This window comes from Durio zibethinus, chromosome 12 (assembly GCF_047325235.1).
Source record: "Durio zibethinus cultivar Kanyao isolate XHJ-2024 chromosome 12, ASM4732523v1, whole genome shotgun sequence".
Classification (NCBI taxonomy): domain Eukaryota; kingdom Viridiplantae; phylum Streptophyta; class Magnoliopsida; order Malvales; family Malvaceae; genus Durio; species Durio zibethinus.
The window spans coordinates 19,614,313-19,636,240 of NC_143173.1; the positions used below are offsets into that span (position 1 = coordinate 19,614,313).

Genomic DNA, 21,928 nt, shown 5'->3' on the forward strand with positions numbered 1-21,928 from the left:
AACCTTTTTTAAAAAAAATTTGTTAAGAATTCAAAATAGCTTGTCTTATTCTACACTATAGATAATAATTTATTTCCGAATTTTGATTTTGTACCAAAATTTAAATGTGAAAAAGATTGTCTAGTTGTGGTTCTTTGTATTCTTCAAGTTCAATTGTCTTTCGGAAGGATGCATTATGCTTATCAAATCTCTAATAAAAAACCATTTCTTGAAGGCAAATTCCTTTGGTCTTTTAGTCTGCAAATCTTAAATAAATGTATTTATTTGTTATCTTAAATTGGATAAACCAACTTAATTAATTTTCAAAAGTGATGAAAGTAGAATACTATAAATATAATTATTAAAAAAAAAGAGTAGTTTTTTGGGAGTGTAATACTATAATTGTCTGGTTAGAATAGAATATTGCAATAAGAGATCATTCTAAAGATCACCTCATTAGGAATTTTTGGGATGAAATATACTTCTAGTAAGCAAATATTGATTCAAAGTTGGTAACAATTAAAAATTAGGTTAAAATACTAAAAAAGCTTTTTATATTTTTTAAATCTATAAATAAAGCTTTATTTTTTTACTATACCGAATTAAACAATATTTTTTTTATTTACAATGCATGATTGGATTGGAATGGGGCTTATTAGGTTTGACACAATGGGGTTAATTGGTTGGAATACTTTATTTTGGATAAAAACAATGACATGAATAGTTTCATTTTAAGCACTCTAACTTTTAGTTCAGTTGTTATAAAGTTTAATAAACCCATAACCAAAATCACTGATTAGATAAGTATTTGTCACTTTGAAATTGAAAATTTTTAAGTAATTATGTCAAATTAAAAATTAAATCTCAAGATAATTTCGGTAAAAAAACAAGTATATTATCCTTTTATGTTGTAGGATGCAACTAAAAAGGAAAAATAGGTTGCCTATCAATGATAAGTCAAAACCTTGCATCCATTGCTAACTCTATTCTTTTAGAAAAAAATATTTGATATTCCACATTCCATGTCAAGAGCTAGAAAGCATTTGAAAATTTGATTAAACTATGGACCTTTTAGATGTTGGTTAGCTTTGGAGCTTTGCGAATATAGGCTGGCTATAAGAAGCAAAGTTTCAAATAGCGATCGTATAAAGGAATAATGGCTGCGAAATTGCAGTAGCGGCACCATCCACTACCGCTATTGAAGAAAATGCGACTGAGAAATTGAATCACACTCAAAACGGTGTGTAATAGCTGCTAGAAAACAGTGTAACGAAAAATAACAGTAATAACGGTCTGTTATTGTCGCTATCCCTGTTTTCTTAGTATTGTTCAAATTAAACAAAAAAAATTTTCAATCAACAATAATCTTAACTCAATCCATAAATTCTTCAAATTCAAATTAGCTTTAAGTTTTGAATCAACAATCAAAATAAAAGAAAATAAGAAAAAATTAAATTACCTTTTTTGTTTTGGTAAAATTTCTGTAAAATAATGTTAATCTTTGTGATAATCTGCAAGATTTGTGATAATTGAAGAGAGATGAGATCGAAATACTCTGTAGGCAATAATATTGATGAGGGTACACGAAAGAAAGTGACAGATGCAGAGAAAGAGGGGAAGAAGAAGAAGACACGAAGAAGAGCTGCCTTTCTGGTTGCCAAAATTTGGGGAAAATTTTGGGGGAAGGGGCTGATATTGAGGGAGATGCATGTGTGGACCAAAGCACATCACACTTGGGTGTTGATTGAGGTGGGGTGGGTTAGGATGAATGGGTGGGTTTTTATTTATTTAATTTTGTAAGTAATTTTATTAAAATATAAGTTTGAAAATTTGTAATTTTTGAAAATATATATATGAATTTTAGATGAAAAATTTTAATAATTTTTTTTGTATAAGTTAGATGAAAAATAACTAAAATTAAAAATTATAATTTGATTTTGTTATTTATTAATTTATGATTTTGTATTTAAAATTTAATAATTTTTTGTAATTTTGGTATTTATATTATTATCTATTTTTTGTTATTAGATTAATTCTTATTAATTTATAACTATAGTTGATAAAATTTAAAATTATTATATTTTTTAAGTTTGTAATTTTATTAAATATGGATGCTAGGTATTTAACGTATTAATATTTTAATTTGTCTAAAATTAATTTTGAACATAAACTTAGCTTAAGTAAAAATTTTGTTGCTAAACCACATATAAATGTTTTATTCTATCTAAATAAAATTGTAAATAATTTTTTTAAAAAATAAAAAACATAAAGTGTCATAAACTATTTTAAAAAACATTAAATAAGAGTTTTTATAATTATAATTATAATTATTATATTTTATAACAAATTATGTAAAATTAAAAAAAATTCACGATCGTGATGACTATAATGATTTCCGTTATATTCGAAAACATAATAAATGTGAAGCAACAAAAAACGTGACATCGACCGCTATTTAAATCCTTGATAAGAAGTCTTAACTTTTTTGGTGATTTTAGATTTTTTTTTTCGTCCAATTGTTATGACATATTTGCATCAATATATACTTTGACAAATTGCTTTATGGTTTTTAGTTCTTATTTCGGTGTCATTAGCTAATTATATACTGATACTATCTTAGCATGAATCTTTTTTACAAGCATTCTAATGGTCTCAGCCGAGGTACACGGTCTGATAGGATGAAAGAGTAAATGTGCAAGAGAACAGTAAAGAGAGATTCGATGTGCTCTTCTTCTTCATGTCCAGGCCCGCCATCTTCTTTGCCCTTTCCAAAGATCTTTTGTTGAACATCATCCTCCTGATGACATTTCCTGTATATTGCCTGGTTGCAAGTCTCAGGTTTTATGACGGATGCATTGGAAATATCAGCTTCATTGTTGATGCATTGGTTGTAAATGAACCTAACATGATTATTAGCTTCTTGGTTTCTCTTTGGAGTAACCAGCTAAGTCTTTGTGGACTAATTATGTTTGAAACAACCAATTTTCTCATTTTCTTCCATTGATCTCCCCATGGGACAAACGCTATTGACAAGAAACCACGAGAAGCATAATCAGTTGCCATCGTAATAGGCCTCGATGCAAAAACTGCATCATGTTTTTTCAAGAATTCTTGAGCAATTTCAGGTGAAGTGACGGGAATGACATGAATGTTTCCCAGGCGGAAACAAGCAATATCGGTGTCCAGTTGTTTCATGAGGCCAAGAATCCACCTGAAGGCAGGCTTGTTTTTCCATAATTCAGGGAGGTTTCCAATGACTGGCCAGGGAGTTGGCCCTGGTGGGTGAGGTGCTTGGTTTGGGTTCTCATTTCTAGTGTTGCCTTTCAATTTGAAAACGACAAGGAGTGCAAACAGAAAGACTAAGACATGTGTTGAATGAAATAAAAAAACGCTAGAGACGGTAAAATCATGAGAGTTGCTCCAATAAGGCAGCAGAGGAAATGGGGAGGAATATTAGTGGAGGATTTATCCATTTCCTAACAATTAAACTGAACTTTTTTTTTTAATTTTTAAAATCTAAGGTAGATAAGTTACTCAGTCCTCAAGTTAGGGTAAAATGTACCGTACCTAATAGCCTAAGATAGGTGGTTGTAAGTAGTGCATTCTAGATGACTCTAACAAATGACTATCAACGAGATTCAAATTTAAGATCTTTTCGTCGAGAAAGACGAGCCTTAACCAATTGAGTCAACTAATTGTTGTTACTAAACAGAATTTTTCTTCTATCCATCTGTCTATTTGTATGCTTTTCTACACAAAATGGATGATAGGTATATCTACATATAGTGATTAGAGAGAGAGAGGGGTTTGAACACGATTTGGATAATGAATAATCACATAATATGAATGATAAATTTTTAATTTTAATAATTAAAATTTAATTTTTAATAAATTTAAATATAAAAAAGTTAAGCAATGTAATTAATTTTTTTTTCTTTTGGATTATAGAAGTTTTATTTCATCATCCTAAGGGGAATGCCACTCTAAATTGAATCAATATTCTTGTTTTACCACTCTCTCATCCCTTTCTATTTTTTCTAGCATTTTTCCTTTCTATGAACTCTTTTTTTTTTTTTTTTATTTTGAGATTAAAATCAAATTTGAAATTATATTCTATGACTTAAATATTAAAAATTTTCATTGTATTTCAATTTTAATCAATTTTATCATTATACTTTCATTTCCTTGATTTTAGACAAAAAAAAAAAAAAAAATATTTTATTAATATAAAATGACAGATTTGATCATTTCCATTAATTTTTATCCAAAAATTAACCGAAAAAAAATGTCGTAGGTAAATTTAACGAAATTAAATACAACGAAAAAAATTTAATATGAATTCTTAGTGTAGTGGCAAATTTGACTTAAACTTTCAATTTTTATGCAACTCATTTAATATATCAAGCCACAATTTTGTTGTTACAATTTATCAAGCCAAACCTAATTAGTATTGATGAAATGGTTATAGAAAAAATAGAAATAAAAAATAAGAATTAAGTGATTTCAAAAAATATATTTTAATTGCAAAAAATGTTAATCCACTACAAAGTTGAAACTTTCTTTTATATATATTTTTGGTATAAAGAAAAGTTATGACTTGAGAACAGAGGAAGGGATTATAGATATTGGATTCGAACCCATACTTGTTAGATATTATTATTAAAAATGATAGTATAAATCAATTGAGATAAATTTTCTATTATATTTTGATCATTACTTCCAAATTATTTGCTTTTTTCATCACAAGTTTGATTGCCTTGTTTCTTGCCATGTCACTAAAATTTGACTTATCAAACCAGAAATAATACTCATTGAATTTAATTTATCAAACTCACTAATTAAACTTTCTATTTATCAAATTATTGTATACTAATAATTATTGATGCATCAATATAACTACTATGGACATCCATTTCATTGAATTTAATTTATTAAGCTCACTAACTAAATATATTTTTAGGTTTTTTTTTCTAAATTCATATAAAATTTTTATTAAAATTTAAATCGCATTATTTTTTTATCTTTTATCATATCATTTTTAGATCATACAATTATGTTATATTTTAGATTATCAAATTTAATTTTATTACTATTATTATAATTATAAGTTTCTTTCATTAAAGTTTCATAAACGTCTTTTAAAAAAAAGTAATAGTCAGCAGGCAAGCAGTCGTGAAACACATGAATTAAAAACCAAAATCCACACATTTTTTTTAAAGAAAAAGGTAAAATATTATTTCATAGATGAAGATAGGTAAACATAATGACTTTGAAATATGGAATCGAAAATGCTAACTTCTTTGATGTAACAAGAGCCAATAAATATTCATAATATCTAAAATAATCAAATAAAAAGAATTATATCCTTATCTGATATATTTATCTTCAAGAAAGCTTAAATAAATAATAAATGAAGATATAAGAAAGTTAAAAAAATGAGTACCAATAGCCATATGTTATGTTGGTAGAGTATTAAACTCTTATTTTGTTAATTTCAAAAAAATAATCTAGGTTCGTTCAATTCATAGTAATCACAAATATAAAAAAATTAGCTAGAGGCCAAGAAAAAAAAAAAAGAATAATATCTAAAGAAATTATTGAATTTTATTTAAAAATAAAAAATTCTTAATTTATTATTTTATGAAATTAAGATTGTAAACTTTTCTTTCGTTATAGTTATATACATTATATCTTGAAAAATAATGAATAAAGCCAAGTGTTATAATTTCTAAAATAAGGTTGGCTCAAATATTTGTTTTGAATTTGTCTAAGTAACCTTTCAAAAGAAAAAAGTTTTAAGTAAGTATTTTTTATAAATTACATCATTTAACTTATAGACATTTAATTTTATCTAGAATTATTTAAATTTATGTGATTTTCATGCTTAATTTGCATGTCTTGATTTTGGCTATTATAGAGTTTTAGTTGGATTTATCTTGTACAGTCATTTGAGCTTTTTTGTTTTACCGATGGAATAACTAATGGAAAATTTTCTTTAGTGCTAAGCAAGTCAATAATACCTTTCTATTGGTAAAATTGAATTTTCATCGGTAATTATTGATGGATTTTATTGATGGAGTTTTCCATTAGTAAAAAATAATTGGTAATCCATCAGTAAAAATTTGTCAATAATAATAGAATTTTGTTAGTAATAACCAAATTTGATCTATAAAATTTGTCGGTACAATTATAATTTCATTTATAATTTGATTAATTTCATCTATAATTATTTAAAAAATCTGAATATTAAAATTAAAACATATGTAATTATTTAAAAAACCTTATTATTTTTATTAGTATTAATAAAAATAAAAAATCCACTTATCAAATCTACATAACATTCTTAACATAATAAAGTTAACTTTATTAACATTTCTAACATCCACAAAATATAATATTAAAAAATATTCATAACATCCATTAAAATACCTATAATATCCACGAAAATTTTAAAAAAGAACTCATGTGCTGCTGCATCTCCTGATCCAGAATCGGTGTTGTTGTTGTTAAGTCTAAAAAATTATGTTGATAAAAATTGTCTAAATCTCATCAATTTTATCATCTGATCCATGAAAACCTAAGTTTAGTCCTCAACTCGATCCTTAATTCATTAATATGTTCTTTTATCTGAGGTTGAAGAGGCGAAGGTTGAAGAGGCACCGATGATGGACCGTAAACAAAATGTGACATTATTGTTGCAGTAGTGGATTGACTTGAGTAAAATAGGTCTTTAGATCTATCCACAAATCCAAAGCCATATACATGAGTGTGCATAGCTTCAACCTTTCCAATAGCTTTAGTCCATGCCTATGGATCAAAATCTGGATGATTGAAAAAGTCTTCACCATATTTTTGAAATAATACAGTAACATAGTTTTCTTACAAAAAGTTTAAAATAATTATCATTCTAACTATATAGTTCAATTCCATTTGCCCTACAATGTTTAGGCTTTCAATTACTACACTATAAAGATAGTTCATTAACAATCACAATACACAACAAGAATCACAAAGCAAAATATGCAATAGTTTTCACCTTCGTAAAGTAATTGCATCTCGATAAGCACAAAACACTATATAGTTCAATACCATTCGTCCTGCAATGTTTAGTCTTTCAATTGCTATACTATCTATCTACTTCATCAATAATCACAATACATAACCAGAATCACAAAGCAAAATAAGCAATATTTTCATCTTTCACAAATATGATCTCATCGCTATATACTATTTAAATAGTTCTTCAACAATTACAATATACAACCAAAATCACAAAGCAAGTTACACAACAGTTTTTAATTTTCATAAAATTTTTTAATCTCAAAACACATAACATATTATCTATTTCAATAAAGCAATATAACAATTTGAAAGTACTTACAAAGTAATTGAAAAGTCACATATATTGACAACTTTAGACTTATTATCAATGAAATCACCATATTTTCTTGAATGTTTGTGAGTGCGATTAAAGACTTTTTTAAAGGTGGGTTCTCATTGTAACTCAAATGACCGCATTTGTTTAGATACTTTGAATGAAATATGCAACAGTACAATTATATAAAATTGACATTTGATGAAAATAATAACTCATGAAAAAAATGTCATACCATTCAATTGTTGTGAATAGAAAATGGAACTGAATCGTTAGTGTGCTGCATACATTCTCAGTAAGAGCACCTTAAATTGGAGCTATGACCTACCTTTGCTTCATCCTTCTATAGTCTATGATGTTATCAATTTCACGCTCTTTCATTGCCAATTCCTTCTCATTGGACAACAAGTCTTTTAAGCAAATTCTTGGAAATATTGTTCCATGCTTGGCGAACTAGAGTATCATCTCACTTAGCCCATTGATATTTTTCTTAACATAAGTAATAGTGAAATACAATAAGTGGTTGACAAGAATTTAATCTTTTCATTCAAATTAAATAAAATATATAAAAATAAATATCCAATTACTATATTAAATTTAGAAAACATCATAGACTTCATTGGCATAGGAACTTTACCCTATGTTGACTAAGGACCAGTAAGATTCACTTGAATTATTCTTGAAATTGTTGAGCTAACCGTCAATTGCTTAAAATAATTGCCAATGTCCATTTTATAGTAAGATTACTTAAACTATATGAGTTCTTTAAAAAACAAGTAGCATTAAGGAAAAATTAATTGTAAAAGCTATCTTGTACCTTTTTCCTAGTGGAGTAATCCACAACCGTTTGTTTGGATTTGATGGAATTAATAATCCTTTGTTTACTCCCTTAATTCTATACCTTTTTATCGTTCATTCTTGTTCTCTAAATGGTGGTTCATTGGCGAATGATGGATTATGTCATGCTCCATCGATGGATCATCTATCATCGGTGTGAAAGATGACCCTATAATGGATCATATTGTATCGGTAGTGAAAAAGACCCGTATTGGGGATCATGCTACATCGATGCTGTTGATGACCTAATATGTGAATTATCTCTCACTAATCTTCTTATAGAACCACCTTGGTGAACAGAACTCTTTGCATGACATCCCATCATATTTGTTATATAGACCATAAACATTTCGTAAGAATTTAAAAAGTATAAAAATAACAAACATATATAATATTAATTTAGTATTAGAATATTAGATGAAATGAGCAAAATATATACAAATAAGTATATCAAAACATTATAATGAAAATAGGCCAAATCAAGTAATATATTTAATGTTACAGATATTAACCACATCGAATAAATATTATATATACCATTAAAAGTCATAATTAATACATCAATTTCTGTTAGAGTAAGCAAGCTCATGTGTTTTATAATCATCATCATCTTTATCATCATTTTCTTTTTCTTCATCATCACCACTATCATCATCATCATCATTTTTTTTTATTATGCTTGAATCACTTATATATAATCACCAGCAACAAGAATTGTAGGATTATCAAGTTTTTTTGAGATAATAACATTACATGGAATAAAAACTTTAACTTTTTGGTACATGTCTTCATTTAAATTAGTTATTTGTTCTTTATCTCCATCATTATTAGCTACCTAATATGTACTCCTGACTTTTATTTTAAAGATTACCTACCAATCATTTTGATCTTTTCTTCTAAAATGGCATCTTGTCTAAGAAACTTGATATACTTACGAAGTTAAGACAAATGGTTTATTGCTGGCAAGCATTGAATAGTATTTAATTTTAATAAGACCATGATGGGAATCTACCCTTATCCCCTTTTTTGTGTCAAACCAATGACATTTAAAAAGTACAACTTTATTTCTTGCTCCAAAATACTCTAACTCAATGATATCTTCTAAGATACCATAAAAGTTATGCTCATAATCATTGTAACAACTTCTCTTCACACATACCTCATAATTCTTCATATTTCGACTATAGCCATAGGTAAACCAAATGAAACTTAAAACCATTCACAAAGTAACCTTTGAAACACCTAACCATGTGTCTAGGGCCATAAGCTATCTCAACTAGATGACAATCAATTTCACCATTTTGTTCTTCAACCTATCCAATCATAAAACATTCAAACTGATAATTATTTTAATTATATGAAAATATTATTTCTATTCATATATGCTATTATGCTCTAAACTTACAAATTGTCTTAACCATTATGGAAATCTTGAATCATGTGCTTTTACAAATTTTGCATCACTTATATTCATAAATTTTTTTCTCATTGAGTCACCAAATATCTTATCATTATAAATTACGAATTAGAAATATTTAAAAAACTAACTAAAAACACATGAGTTATCATGTTAATGTAGTACTTATTCAATCTAAGGATTTATCTTTTCACAATTCAATAAAATATATAAGTGTACCCTGATATGCTTATTCACTGATAGCCATTGAGACTTATCTTGTAGATCTAATGCTCATCCAGAATTAGTAAAAGCTGAAAAACATCATTTAGATTCCATGACTCCCCTATCGTCATTATGTGAAATTCGATTCAATCTTGTTGACACATTTAAATCAAAACATAATGAGCAAAAAGTGGATATTTCTTTAATAACATATGTCTCACATATAGATGCTTTAATAAACGCTTGATTGGTGCATTTTTTCTTGAGATGATGAAGAAACCTAGTCATCATCATAGCATAACATTGCATATGACCTGAAATTAAATTATAAATGTTAATGTTTAACAACTAAAATATATTACCTCACAAATGATGTCCATCAATAATGAACAAATCCAACAATTTTTGCCTTGTTAAACAAGTGAATTGGCAAATGCTCTATAAAATCAAATAAGCCTGGCAAAAAATATTTTTTAATTTGTATATTGTTGCTACAATATTTTTTTAACATTTTTATATGATCTACATGTAGTTCCATAAAACACAGATCTTTGAAAAATGAGATAACTCAGTAATTGCATCCCAAATGGAGTTAGGCACCAAATCATCAAAATTTTGCACATTGCCCAAAAATGAATGTTAATTTTGACACATATCGAAGTTTCATGTTAGAAAATTGAAAGAGTGTCAAATCATGTTAGGTTTTCAAAGAAGAAAATGTTTTGAACAAATTATTTCATTTGTGAGCCTAGATGAAGGAACAACCTTTCTCTCATTGAACTGAGATCCTAGTAAAGCCTTTCAACTAAAAAAAAAAAAAACTAAAATTTTGATCGACCCCATTATTGATGTTTGCAATAATTATCACCAATATTCAAGAGATTCGAAAGTTATGTGTTTTTAATTTTTTTTTACGAAATACATTATTTGAAGCAATTTTGTGATTACTTTAGAAAGTGTAGAGAATACTTAAGCATTTTGTACAGGAGATCACATTTTGGTGAATAGTAAAATTTTAAATGGTAAGATTTTGAATACAGATTTTTTTTTTGAAAAAAACCAAAAAAAAAAGGAAAAATCTTTGCATTTGAATTGTGGAAGTCAATCATCTATGTTTGCATCTTGGGAAAAACATCTACATTTATATCTTTACAGGCTGCATTTCTTTTTTAGCATGCTATATATTCACCTTTGCCTAGAGACATTTGCATCATATGGATAAAAGTTACAATTGTTCGGTTCATTTACATTAACATAGGCATCCACGTGAAAAGAACATTGGTATCCACATCGTTAAGATAAGTTTTGTATCCTTATCTTTGTTAAGCATCTTTGTTAGGTACATTCGCATCATGGCAAAGATATTTGCATCATTAGAAAAGAATTTTGCATTTGTGATCATTTGCATTAGTGTAGAAATATCTACATTATCACTATTTAATTAGATATTTGCATCATAGGTGCATTTGTTAATTTTGCAAACATTGAGGAAAAATAAAATATATGAATTTTTTTTTAGTTTTTTTAAAGAAAAAGGAAAATACAAAGAAAAAGAGTTTGTCTAAGAAAAAAAATAGTTGGAAAAAAGAGTTCGTTGAGAGAAAAAAATAAAAAAAAATGAAAAAATGTATCAATAAAAAAAGAGTTATCTAAGGAAAAGGAAAAGTTGATGTCTTACGAACAAGAAAAATGAAAAAAAAAATTTGAAAAGAAAAATGTTTGAGATTTTTTTTTTTCAAAAATGAGATTTTTAAGATTAGATTTATTAAGAATGATAGCTTTTTGAGCCTAGATTAGTTAGCACCCAAATTAGTAGGCACTCATATTTTAAACCTAGTTTAGTTGACACTGGTATGATTTTAAGCTTAATTTAATTGGTACTTTAAGTCTAGATTAGCTGGTACTCAAATTTTAAGCTTAGATTAGCTAGCACCTAGATTTTAAATCTAAATTAGTTAGCACTTAAAATTTATGGTCAGTTTAGTTGGCACCCAGATTTTAAGCCTAGATTAGCTGGCATCTAGATTTTAAGCCAAGTTTACTAGCACTTTAAAATCAGTTTAGCTAGCATTGATAAGATTTAAGCCCAATCTAACTAGCATTGAAATTTTAGGCCCAATGTCTAGTAAAAAAAAAGTGTAGACACCCAATTTGGTCCAGGCCCGGATCAATTGGGCCTGGCCCAAAGGGGTAAGTCCAATTGTATCTTGGTTATTATTATTTTATTTTTTATTTTATGTATATCCTATATATTTATTATTTACTTATTATTACTAATATATATTTTTTTATTTTTATCTTTTATTTTATTTATTTTCGTATTTTTATATATCTGATATTATTCTTTTTATTTATCCCATAATATTTTTTTTTGATTTATCTTTTCTAATTATCTAGTATTTTTTTATTTGATTTTTGGAGGGCTAGGATTGAAAGTGGAAAAATCCCATTGAAAATGGGAATTCAATCAGAAGAGTCCAGTGGGATTCAAAGATTGAATTCCCGTCCAAGGAGGAATTGAGAGTGATCAAGAACTCCTGATCAATCCCTATAAAAGGGACTCTGGAACAGAATGCAAGACACACAGAAAAACAGTGAGCAAAGCTATTGAATTAGAGAGAAAAGAGGTGTTTAGAAGAGTTTTCGAAGGCTAAAGCAGTTTGAGAAGTGTTAGGATAGCTGTAGGGATCAGAAATAATTTTTTAGAAATTTTTGCCGAAAAATTTTTCTGGAAATTTCTGGGAAATTTCCAGATTCCGGCGAAAATTCCGACGAAGTTTGAATTTTCCGACGAACATTCCGGCCAACTTCCGGCAACCTTCCGGCGAAATTTCCAGATTCCGATGATTTTTTCCAGAATCCGACATAAATTCCACCGGTGTTCTTCGGCCTTTTAGAGAGAAGGCAGAGAAAAGGGAAGAAGAGAGAGAGAGGGGAGGAGTATTCTACCGAAAAACGGAGGAAGGTGCCTTTTATACCATCCCAAAACGACGTCGTTTTGGCCTTAAGTAACCCACAGGATCCGCGCGTTTTGCCGAACTCGACCCGACCCTGACGTCGACCCGCTTTCTGACCCGCGCATGCCAGCCCCCCTCCGAGCCGAGCCGCGTCGAGCCAAGCTACCAAGCCGCTCCCCCGAGCCGTTTCCCTGCCTTGAGCCGAGCCGAGCCGCAATCCGAGCCGTTCAAGGTTTTTTTTTTTTTTCTTTTTCTTTCTTTGAATTTTTTTTATTTCTTTGTTTATTTGTTTATTTTATTTTTTATTTATTAGATTAGGTTTATGTAATATTCTTTTTATTTATTTTTATTTATTTTTTATTATTTTATTTTCTTTAAATAAAAATAAAAAATTCAAAAAAAAAATATTTTTAGGAAAAAGTTGAAAGTATCAATTTTCCTTAGAAATAAATTTTCAAAAAATATTTTTGGGAAAAAGTTGAAAGTATCAATTTTCCTCAGAAATAAATTTCAAAAAAAAATATTTTTAGGGAAAAGTTGAAAGTATCAATTTTCCTTAAAAGAAAAATAAATTTCCAAAAAAATAATTTTGGGGAAAAGTTGAAAGTATCAATTTTCCTTAGAAATAAATTTTCAAAAAAAGGGTTTTTGAGGAAAAGTTGAAAGTATCAATTTTCCTTGAAAATCGAAATTTTCAAAAAATATTTTTGGGGAAAAGTTGAAAGTATCAATTTTCCCTACAAAAAAAAATCATTCTTTCCTTCCTTTCTATCTTAATTTTGATTTTGTTTTTTTCTTTAAATAATCCGACGACGGAGCCTCTGCAAGTGAAACAGTAGTTTTTCTTGCATACTCTTGAGGTGAGAGAATTTTCTCAATTTTTTGCTAAAAGTATTAGAGTCAATTGAGAATAATTTCCAATAATTAATTACTTGGTAAAATTTTAAAGCTTTTGGATAACACAAATTTAAGCTGGTACCATCTTTTGATGGGCGTTGTGAGGGTGCTATAACCTTCCTCACACGTAACCGAACTCCCGAACCCTGTTCTTGTTAGTAGACCTGAACCTATTCTTCTAGGGACCCTTAAACTTAGGTGTTCCCTGAAAGGACAGATTCTTTAGGTGGCAAATCGCACCTAGATAAAAAAGATTGGTGGCGACTCCCTAAAGTCAATGTCTAGCGATAGATCCCCGGATCTAGACGTTATGACAAAAAGTTGTGATTGAGTTTTTTTTTTCAAAATTCTCGATGGTAATATTCGAGTTTTTTAAAATTATTTGATGGTGATATTCAAGTATTAAAGTTAGAATTTTATTTTTATGATGGTGATATATGGGCTCTTTCATTATTTTTTGTGATTAAAATTTTAAGCTAAGTTTAGCTGGCATTTTAAAATCAGTTTCACTAGCATTGATAAGATTTAAGCCCAATCTAACTAGCATTGAAATTTAGGCCCAATGTCTAGTAAAAAACAAAATTGTGATTGAGTTTTTTTTTTCAAAATTCTCGATGGTAATATCCGAGTTTTTTCAAAATTATTTGATGGTGATATTCAAGTATTAAAGTTTGAATTTTATTTTTATGATGGTGATATCTAGGCCCTTTCATTAAATAATTCTCAATGGTCATATTCAAGTTTCTTTCAAAATCACTCGATGGTGATATTCAAGTATTAAAGTCTAAATTTCATTTTTTCAGTGGTGATAACTGAGCTTTTTCATTAAAAAAATTTCTTGGTAGTGATATTCAAGTTCTCTTCAGTAACAATATCCAAAGATATTTGTATCTTTTTTCTATGGTGATATCCAAGGTTTTTTTGGTGGTAATATCTAAAGTCTTTTGTATTTTTTCTTGGTGACGATATCTAAACTATCATATGCATTCTTTTCGATGGTGATATCCAAAGTTTTTACTTTTTTTCAATGGTAGTATCTAATCTTTCTTCGATGGTAATATTCAAATTCATTAGCAATTTCTTGATGATAATATCCGAGTCTTGAAATCTAAAAAATTAAATGTTTCATTTTGAAAAAGCACATTTTCAAAAACGATTTGTAAATCTTTATGGCATAATTCCCAATACATTCAAGCAAATATGAAAAAGATTCGTAAGTCTTAAAGGTAGAATATTTTAAGTTTTTAAAGTTATGGAGCTTCTTTTTAAAAGAGCATTAATAGATGCTAAGATTTATAAGACCTTTAGACATGTCTCTAAGTCATTCGGGTAAGATTTGTAAGTCTTTTGAGCTAAAACTATTTTAGTGTCAGGATTTATAAGACCTCAAAACAGTCTCTAAGTTATCTAGGCAAAATTTGTAAATTTTTTAAGTTAATTCTATTTTTGTGTCATTAATTATAAGACCTCTGGACATAGTCTAGAAGCCTTCTGGGCAAGGTTTGTAAGTTTTTTAAGTTGAAACTATTTAAGCATCGATATTTCTAAGTCTTCCAGCTTGATTTGTAAGTTTTTCGAGTAGAATTAATTGGAATTTATAAAACTCTAATCTCAATCCCGAAAAAATTGTCAAAAAAAATTCAAAAATAGATGTAGTTTTAGTTAAAAGCATTTGTTAAAAGGAAAATGTTGAGAATTTTTAAGATTTCCAAGATAAAAAGATTTCAAAGTCTTTCGGGCAAGATTCGTAAGTATTCTAAGTAGAGTCTATTTTATCATTAGGATTTGTAGGACGTTTAGGCATAATCCTTAAGACTTACAAGCAAATATGAGAACGATTTGTAAGTCTTCCAGGTAGAATGTTTTAAATTTTTAAAGTTATGAAGCCTCTAATGAGAGAAGCTTTCATTTTATTCATTTTTTTTAAAGTTTTGAAGGTTTTGATGAGATGAGTTATTAATTTCAATTTCTAAAAGGTGTGAAGTGGTTTTTTTTTTTTTTTTTCAATTTAGTATTAAAAGTAGTTGAGCCAACCAAAAAAATAAAAAAAAAAGTTTTTTTAGCATGTCTAAGTTGCTTCATTCAAATGCAAGTTTAATGTATTTACTAGCCTTTTGAATCGCTTACTTATATTTGATGATGTTTTTGTTTGTGATGTCAAATGAATAAATTAGGTTTCTTCAGACAAAATTGTTATCTTTTGGTCTTTGCCTTATTGTTAATTATTAGAAATGTTCATAGAGGAGTAGCTGTAAACACCTAATTTTGTCTAACTTGATTGAAATGAATCTCAAATTTCATCCCAACACCAAAAATCAGGGATTTGAATCCTTGAAAATTTGGAATTTTATCTTAGATTGGCTTTTTAAATGAAGCATGTAATCAAACATTGAGCAAATGGGTGAATTTTGGAAAAAAATTTTGAGGCTAATTTTTTTTTTTTGGAACCAAAAGACACTCTACCAAAAAACCACCATTGTAGCTTTAATCGCAAACCATAAAGCCACCAAGCCCCTTCACCACCCACCACTAGTTGACCAACCTACAACCCATGATTGCCATTTGGCCAACATCAACACAAGCCTCAACCATCTACCAGCCACTCATTGCCAAAATCAACGTTTGCAGCCATATTCTCCACATTTGGACCACCACCGAAACCCACATAAATGTAAACACATACATACTCACACATGCACAAAAAAGAAACATATCCCCTGATGGAAAGAAATAATGTTAAGGATAAAAAATTCAAAACAAAATAAAAAATAAAAATAAAAAATAGCTGAATAATAAAACAATTGGGATTTTTAGCTTTAGGAATTTAGGTTGGATTTTAGGCTAGATTTTTGGGTAAAGAAAAAGGCCATGGAAAGGAGAAGGACATAGTTTGGAACAAAGGCCATCGGAGTTGTCGAAAAGGGTTGTTTTTAGTGTTGAAGCCACAAGTTTAAACCTAGATCTAGGAAGTTGTATGCAGTTTTAGAAAAAAACTACTTAAATATTTGGAGAAAGGTGATCAAGACGAAGTTCCATGTGAAATTTGGGCTCGGATTGGCACTAACGAACTACAATCGGTGATTAGTTTTTAGGTATTGTTTTAGTGAGTTGAATGAGAGAGGTTGGTGTAGAAAGAGAGAGAGAAAGGCAAATTGAAAGGAAAACTTTTTTTTTTCCTTTAATAGCTTAAAAAAACAAAACCAAAATGATGTTTTGAATTAATGGGATTTGTGCCTTGATCAGGCCCAAATTTGAAATTCGTGCACCAAACCCGTATCAGTTTAGAATCGAAATCGATTCAATTGAATCAACTTGAACCGCTCCAAGCCATACCTTACTGGGCTAAACCGTTGCTGAATTGGGTTGGACCACTGTCAAATCGAATAGGACTGTTTATTGTTGACCAGTGTTGACTTGCCATTGATCGACGAAAAATTGATATTTTTTATTTTTTCTTATTTTTAATTATTTTATTTATTTATTTATTTTACAATTTAGGATATTATTTAAATAATAATAATAAAAAAATAGTAAAATTTTTATTTTGAATAATGAATAAATAAAAATAAATAAATAATAAATAATAAATAAAATGATGGAATAAAAATAAAATCACAGGTGGTGATTTTATTGAAAATATTCATATAAGAAAATTTTCTAAAATATTATAAAAGTGTTAGAAATATTTTACAAATTTTCAAACATATAATAATAATAACAATAATAATAATAATAATAATAATAATAATAACAACAACAACAACAACATTGAATAAACAGAAAAAATTAAATAAATATGTTTAGAAAAGAAAAAGAGATAATAATAATAATAATAATAATAATAATAATAATAATAATAATAATAACTCTTGGGAGAGGCATTTTCCAAAAATTTGCTAAAAGTGTTGGTAGAATTTTTGGAAATCTCTTCTATAAAATAATAAATAATAAAGAGACAATAAAATTATACAATGATAAAAAAATATAGAAAATACTTGATAATAAATTGTTAAGGTAAATAAAATTTTCTTTTGGAGCAAAAATAAAATCACGAGTGGTGATTTTTATCGAAACTTTTAGGTGAAAATTTCTTGAAGATTTTTTTCAAAACGTGTTGGAAATATTTTGAGAGTTAGTCCTTTAGAATTTTTTACTCACCTCCATAATAATATGAACAATAAATAAATGTTTTAAAATAGATTAAAATTCCCGTTCATAATGAATGTTAGAGAAAATCATAGGTAGTAATTTCCCAAAATTTTAGATAAGAAATTTCTTTAAAACATACTATAAGTGTTGGTATGATTTTTTAGAAATAAGACAACAATGAAATTATTGTTTGCTTTGTTACTAAAATGTTAAAATAAATACATCAAGAAAATAAATGATTTTTTTTAATACTCTTGAAGTAAAAAAAATTTTTTAAACTATACAGAAAGTGTAAAAAATAACTGAAAAAATTTTTAATATTAAAAATAATAATAAAATAATAAGTAAAATACTATTTAAATAAGATCATTTTAGGATTTTATAAAATTAATTGGAATCGAAAATGTATTATGAAAGTGCTATAATTTTTTTTATGCATAATCATATTTTCAAACCCAACCTTGAATTTACAGACCAAAAGATAGGATTGGTGACCAATCGCACATCAACAAAAAATGTTGGTGATAATTCTTGATTTTTATGTTTAACGATTGTGTTCTTGATTGATACGTTATGACAATTATACACATTAAATCTTAAAAAATAATGAATAAAGTCCAAGTTTAATAATTTTTAAAACATGTTGGCTAAATTATTTTTTCCCAAATTTATCCAAATAAGTCCAAGTAACCTTCCAAAGAAAAAAATTTAAGTATTTTCTATAAATTATATCTTTCGATTAAAAAATTTTAACAAAAATTGAATATTTTATAACATAAAGATTTTAATAACAATAAAATAAAATTTTAATCTTAATTCATAAAATATAAAAAAATTATTTTTATTTTTGAATAAATTTATAAATTTATTTGAGTATTATCTCAAAATAATAATAAGATGGTCACATCCCTTTGAATACGATATATACTGCTCAGTAAGAAAAAGACAAAAAAAAGGACTGCTTCCAAATTGAAAAGTTAAAAAGTCCAACGAAACGTGCATTATTGTGCATAAAACTTGTGATAAAATCAAATATGACCCTCTCTCTCTCGCGCGGATGTGCCACAGAACATACACCAAAACGTTGTCCATGTCTACGTTGTTCTCAACATTTTTTTTTTGTTCATTAATCTAATAAATATATATTTATTATGTTATACATTTCTTCATTGATAAAAATAATTTGTTAACATATTAAATTTATGCAAAAACATGAGTTGTTATTTTCTTTTTGATAAATTATAATTAAATACTACAATACCATTATTAACTTATAAAAAAATATTGAAATTTTAAATTTTCAACAAAATATAAAATAAAATTAACAACAAACAACAACATAAAAATATATCGATATATATATATATAATAATTTTAAAGGAAAATCATAAATTCTTAAATCAAAAGCTCAGATATTACATGTTAGATTTTTTTTATTATGCAAATTGAATCTTAATTTTGTATAATCTTAATTTTCAAAATCTTAAAACAAGATGATTTTCATAGTTTCTTAATTAAAAAAAAGTTATATCTTGATTCATTATAATTTTTTTTAATAAAATGTTTTATGAATTTTTTTGTCTCTCTTGACTTCACTAATGTTTTATGTACTTTCTTGATGAATAGAAAGTATCAATACATATAGGCAAGAGGGAGGAACAGATTTTCATTCATTCTTTAATAATATTTATTCATATGTTTCGTCAATGTATAAGTTATTAGTAAAATAACACTCTTCAATTTGATCAATGAGATTTTTAACTTTCATTAATTATCAAATCATAAATATCATTTAATTAAAACAAAAGATGTTACCTAAAGTTAGATAATAGCACGTTAGCCATAATATCTGAGATAAAAGTTCCAGTTGCTGATTGTTACACATTCTCAGCAAAAATAAAGAAATTCAACTAGAGTATAAAAGTTAGCTGAAAAGATTCAAACTATAGCAGGTAATTCACCCAACACAAATTCTTAGGAATGATGAGGACTGCAGGGAAAAAAAAGATACCGTATACACGGTTGATCAAAATACCATTGCTCACATAAGAGCAACATGTACACCCATCTTGCTCATATCACAATGCACTTATGGGAGGTGCTATTATATTACAATGGTGAAAAGACAAAAGTTCATTTTATTTGAAAGAAAATAATCATCCTGAAAACAAATTATTGCAATAAGTACAAGCTTGGCAAAATGGTACACTTCAACACAGGCTCCTCATATAATTTGTTCCAAAATGGTAAAACGCAGTGTACCATCAGGTATATAATCACTGTAATGAAGTAATCAATCTCAAATTATAACAATATGCCAAGCCTGATATTTTTAGGCTAAATCGCTTTGAGCTGATTGTCACCAATTTGGATGGCAGACTTACAAATTATGGATCAGCATGGGTGTACAGCTAAAATGGTGGAACTCAAATAGCAAATAACGAACACAAAGATTGAAAACTTTATAGATTAGAAATAAGTTCATGATATTTAATGCACCAGGATACAAGACTTCAACCATGTGCTGGACCAAAATTCGCTGCTCAATTATATTAGTAACAAATGTACCAACTTCGTTAAAGTGAGAAGAAAGCAGTTCACAGAACAGGATGAACTAATCAATATGATTATATAACTAAAGCTAGGTTTATCTGTACAACGTAGACACAAATAAAAATAGCCTATATTGGAGTTGAACTCATCATTTGTAGTGATTCAAGCTATCCATTGGCCAATCAAACATTATTCTTCAGAGCTTGCCACAATCTTCATCAAGCACTATGCGTCATACTGATGACGGAATATAAGAAATAGGTTTCATCAAGAACTCACCAGTCTAAGAACATATTGTATTCCACCAGCAGCAAAGGAATGTCCACAAGGTAATATCATAGCATCATCCATGAGAGCTCCCCTGAAATTTTTAAAATTGTAAAGCAGACAAATGGTAGAAACATCAGTCCAACTTTTCTCTTTTCCTTCTTTCTATAAGTAGAAGTATTCCTTGATAAGCAAGGACCGAACATCAAAAGGACCACACAAGAAATACAGAGTATCAGTAAAGACGTACTGTACATCAATGGACCAGCCAAAAAAATACAGAAAGAGATGACACCAATTCTTTTAGCACTAAAAATTATTTTAAATAGTCTTGGATAAAAGGAAGCGTATTTCTCCATACCCTACTTGTTCCCTAGCCTTGCAGCTGCAGCAGCTTATACTACTAATATCAACTTTCCTGAACCTCATAAACTCAGCTGAAGCTCAGTAGTTTGTAAGATTCACAACTACATGAACTAGCAGTTAACACTGCCTATTAATACATAAATTATCGCCAAAATTCAACATCAAGGTGTAGAAATAAAACAAAATTACTAATTATTCATTCAAAATTTAGATTAAAATTACTTACATGACAGGGTCGGATAAAATGACCCGCAAAGAATCACAAGACTGGCCCGAAAATGAAACATCTTTCCTCCCACTAAACCCACATCCTCCACCAGCATTACCATTCTCCACCTTGCAAATACTGCGCGTAAGAAATATCCCCATCGGATAAAACTTTTGTGCTAGTTTCTTCATTTCATTATTAATAAAAGTGTTAGCATTGAATCAATTAAAATTAATGTTGAGAGATCAAACCTTCTTAATTAAAATAGCAAAGGGATTAAATTTAATTTTGAAACTAATAATTGATTTATTGAAAATTAATTAGAAAAAAATGCAATGAAGGGGTTGAATTAAACTAAAAAATCCCATTGTTTTTGTTTTCACTGTCAGTCCAATCTAAGAACATAAAAGGACATTGAATATAAATGAAATAAGAGAATAATAGTGCTGTCCCGTCCAATAAATAATATTTTGTTTGTGTATTTTTACTTGCCTAAAAAATGTTTCATTAATTTAAAAAGTAAAAAAAAAAAATTCATTTTTACTTTGTTATTACCAGTTAACTATATTAAACAACTTTTTTCTATTTTTCAATATAAGGGTAATTTGAAAAAGAAAAATTTTTACTAATAAAAGTGACTTAAAATTTTTGCAAAATCAAAACAAGGCACCATAAAAGGGGGTTAAGCTTCTTAACCCTACCAAAAGTAAAAAATTTTT

General features: G+C 27.7%; 1 pseudogene; it reads right to left on the minus strand.

Annotated features, from left to right (window-relative positions):
- Positions 1–2,528: 2,528 nt before the first annotated feature.
- On the minus strand, positions 2,529–21,370 carry LOC149515858 (tryptophan N-monooxygenase CYP79A68-like; annotated as a pseudogene).
- Between the last annotated feature and the right edge of the window lie 558 nt (positions 21,371–21,928).